Here is a 4,507-nt window from a genome sequence, read left to right as displayed (position 1 = left end):
AATCCATTCAGAGTGCAGTCCAGTACACAGAATTGTTTCAATCTGCAGTGCCACTAAGACTATGTATACAGTATTTATGAACACAGACGCTTTTCTTTTTTTTTGACAAAATTCAGGTTACTAGTTCCTCAATGTACACAAATTACTCAGAAAAGAATTATTTACTTACAATATCCAGAGAATGAATCAGACAACAAATTATTCATACTATTCAGAATACCTTCCCTCTCCCCTCCTGCTGTTTCCACGCAGTACATGGCTTGTTCGGGCACTTCTCCTCGGTGTGAAAGCTGGTATCGAAAGAATGCGGAGGAGCCTCTCAAGGCCACTCACTGGCCACTGGACTCCAAGAACTCCTAGTCGCAGTTGAAGGTGAGCCTTTTCCGGAGACACTCGTTCAGACTCTCTTCCTCGCTGGCCTGTATGCGGAGGTTGGTCAGGCGGTCGGCTATCTTCTTGATGAGCTCTACCTCCTTGTCTAAGAAGTGGCTCTCCAAGAAGCGGCAGAGAGGGACGTCTCCATTGACTGAAGCCAGGGCATGGAGATCCAAAAGGACTTGATTCAGGTTCTTCTCCAAGGCCAGGGATGTTTCCATGGCATCCAGGCTCCCATGGCACTGACACGAGAGTGGCAACTGCACATCGGAGAATAGCTCGCAACCACTGTGCTGATTCTTCATCAGGAGAAGTTGGGCACCTTCATGCTTCTCCTCAGCCAGATTTTTGAAGAAGTGAACCAGGCCCTCCACAGACATGTGGTTTTTGAAAAAGAATCCCAGAGAGAGGTAGGTTTCTGAGGCCTGCAGATGCATGCTGATCAGGCGGTTGATGGTGGCCTCCACCTGGATGGCATAATTTTGAAGACTCTGAGCACTCATGTTGGTGAGCACGATGGAGCTTGCCAAGAAGCTGCTTCCAGAAACAGAAGATAGCTGCAGATCGTCTTGGAAGTTGTGAGTGGAGGGGCGGGAGTGGATGGGTTCATTTGAGGCTCGGAGGTGGGGCTAGGCATTCCTAATAGGGCAGTAGGTGGGATTACAGGGCACGCAGTCTCTCAACCTAGTTTCAGATAAGAATTTGATTTTCTTTTCTTTCGTATTTATTGGAATGAAATATGTATTTGCTATGTGGCCTGTTTTTTTTTTTTTTTTTTTTTTTTTTTTTTTTGTCTTTTGGAGAAAGGCTCTCTTTTTCCCCCAAGCTTCCCTGAAACTCACTATGTAGGCCAGGCTGGCCTTGAACTCACAGAGATCCGCCTGCCTCTGCCTCCTGAGTGCTGGGATTAAAGGCATGTTCCACCACGCTGGACTGCGGCCTATTTTTTAAACACTAATTCTAAAGTGAGTTAAGAACGCCAGAAGTTCAAATAGTGAGCTCCTTTCATTTGTAACTTTAAACTTCCTTATTAATTTATAGCCTGACATACTCCTTTTACTCTGCTCTTAATCCTCCCATGGTCTTGGTGAATAACCATTAGTTCTACTATTTTTCTCAAAGCAGTCTTATTGTTCTGATATGATTGTTAACAACATCCCTATCTCTCAAAAGGGTTCTTGTTTGGAATATATATTATATAGTCACCTTATTCTTTATAGATAGATGTGACCTTGAGACAGAAGGCTGTTTCCACTTTCCAAGTGGTGAGATTACAGGTATTCTCGGCCACATCCAGCTTGTTCTGATTTTATTAATCATACCTATAAGAACCTCCATTATAAATTTTCTATTCATTACATTTTTTCATCTTTTGTTACATTCATTGCTTTGAGAAAGTTCTATGGAGTATCATAAAGGCCAGGTGTATAGCATCAGAGTCTTGTGATTCTAGACACTCCATTGTTAGCTGAAATGTGAATAAGTGTTAAATAATGCGTGCTTATAAATCTTACTAAAACTGATTACATACAAAAGATTAACGAAGTTAGCTCATCTCCTTTGAAAGATAAAGGCAGAACTGAATGTTCTTCATCTTTCTGATCATATTCTGAGCACTTCATTTGCTAAGTTCCATTTGCCAGGGACCATTTCACAATTAGAATGCTTTTGTGTGTTTTCTATCAAACAAGAAGGAGTATGCTATTAAGGGTAAACAAGATTTGAACTTCATAGAAGAAACCTTTACTCTAAACTTAGGACCTAATTGTAAATTAAGGTAAAAATCAATTATTTTGCAGTTACTTTCAAATTTAACTTGTCTGTTGCTGAAAACAGATATTTTAACTTTTTAAAAAGAAGCCTGCAGAAGCCCCCTTCACGGCTTGGGCTAGAATATGAACATGGATCTAGTATCTAAAGACAGGATATCTTTGTTTTCAAGGAACGTTGTGGTTAAAGAGTGTGTCCCAGAGGCCTGATTCCTCCAAGGGGTGGGGCCTGCTGCTGAGAATTGACTGCAGAGGCAAGCCATCTTGTGAAGGAAGCCACACAGTGACAGACGTGGAGAGAAAGATGACCCTGGTGTCTCACCCACATGGACGCGAGAGGGGGCAATTAACCTGGGGTGAGACTGAGGCCCGAGATGTGTGGGCAGAAGTTAACGGAGACTGTGGGTGGGCCGAGCTGTGCAGAGCTGGGTTCCAGGTGTGCTTTTCCTTGTGAGTTCCCCCATTTACCTCCCTCCCTACCTAAGGGCATAAACTATAATAAATTCACATAAAAATATGTTATATGGTTTGTCTGATCGCGCAAGAGACCCTGAGAGAACTCAGGTGACAAGGAGTATTCTCATATTACTCTTGAGGTTTGCAAAAGCTGTTTGAATTAAGAAATAGCCACATTTTTCAATCCTGGAGAGAATGGATAACACATTTGATCCTAGGGCAAAAAAGAGGCTGGAAGTGGAGGGAAGGAAAATTAAAAATTCAAATTCAAGAGCAACCCTACCAAGAATTCAGATAGGCGAGACATTGTACCAAATGAAATACTCCCTAAATAACTCTAAAGGAATTGATCATTTTCTACGTTGTACAAAAACCGTTAGTCAGCGTATTAACTTTGCAATAAGGAAATTATAAAATCAGAAAAAACTTCACCATATAAAATATTATCTGTATTGCAGCATGTCAGGCTCATTTAATATTTCCTATACATTTGCATATTCCCTTGGAAAAGGAAAATGTCTGTGTTAATTTTGGTTATCTACTTGATTGCATAGTGAATCACCTAAGAGATGAGTGAAAAAATACGTTTGGATGTGTCTGTGAGGACACTTCTGGAGAAGATTAAATCATGAGTGCTCTGATGTAAGGAACAGAATAACCCTTGAGTGAATTCATAATATGATGGCATTATTGGGAGATGATAAAAAGTAAGAGGGAGATTAGTTGAAAGAAGTAGGCTATGGAGGGTGTGTTCTTAGGGAACTCTGTGTGTTATCCTGGCAGCTTTCTTCATTTCCTGTGTGCCCTGAGTTAAATCTTCAACCACATGCCCCGATCACCATGTTTTTTCCAGCATGTGGGACTAGCGTCCATGGACTGAACCTGCAGAAACCTTGAGTAAAGAAACCCTTCCTTCTTTACCTTGTTCTTTCAAGTATTTTGGTCAGGGTTGGGGGGGAAGCTAGCTGATATGATTTGTAAAAACTTTTCTAGATCAGTTAATAATCTGCCATGTACAAATACTGAAAATTCCTTCCATCATCACTTTGAAGAGAAGAGAGCCAATGTCAGAGCCACACAGTGGTGGATGATTAAACACGTAGTTGTCAGAATCTTGTTGATACTATAGCTTTTTTTCACCTCAACTTTCTTGTCTTTAAAAACGGAATATAAAGATCTCACAAATATACTAAATACTAAATTATATAATGCATAAGCAAGCGCTGTGAACTGGTAGAACTCAAAAATAGTGTCATATCAATCTTGTGGTAAAATTACGGCAATCCTTTCATATTCTAGTAAGGATCAGAAACAGATCTCAGTAGAGTTTTGATCCACATTTTCTCACTACTAACCTGTTCTGCTAAAGCACTTTTCTGTGATTTTCAGGCACAGAACCACAGGGGTCTAGTTTGGGGTATCCAAGATCCAAATCATTTAAAACATGAGCAAGGTAAGCTTGTCTTCCATCCCTTGGCTAAACAGGCTTCCATAATGCCTGTTGAGGTTCTTTGTGATCCTGCTGTCTATATTTAATTGCACAGTTCTCCAGCCCAAGACCATGATGCAAGAAACATATGGCTGCCTACCTTGCTGATGATGATAAGTATCTGGAACATTCCATGTGCATGATACAATTCACAAAATTTACCTCCACTTCAATTCAAATGGATCTAGAATGCTTATGTTTTGTGTCAGATTCCCCAAAGCAAACGCTGACATGAAGATTGCAATGCAAGTGATTTATTGAGAAAAATGGGAGATCAAAAAGGCATAGGGAAAACAGGACAGAAAAAAAAAGAGCTACCGTAAAACAAACATAATTTCTGTAAAAGTCTCAGCTTTGTTCTAATCGCAAGGTAAAATTTTGAAGTATAAAGTACCCCTAGAGTTCTTTTCAGCATGAG

At 40.4% G+C, this 4,507-nt stretch overlaps 1 pseudogene; it reads right to left on the bottom strand.

Annotated features, from left to right (window-relative positions):
- Positions 1-356: 356 nt before the first annotated feature.
- Positions 357-878, bottom strand: LOC103734156 (annotated as a pseudogene).
- Between the last annotated feature and the right edge of the window lie 3,629 nt (positions 879-4,507).

The sequence above is a fragment of the Nannospalax galili genome, unplaced genomic scaffold (genome assembly GCF_000622305.1).
Source record: "Nannospalax galili isolate Female #2095 unplaced genomic scaffold, S.galili_v1.0 scaffold556, whole genome shotgun sequence".
NCBI lineage: Eukaryota > Metazoa > Chordata > Mammalia > Rodentia > Spalacidae > Nannospalax > Nannospalax galili.
The sequence above is the reverse complement of the archived record's forward strand: the minus strand, read 5'-3'. Positions and strand labels throughout refer to the sequence as shown.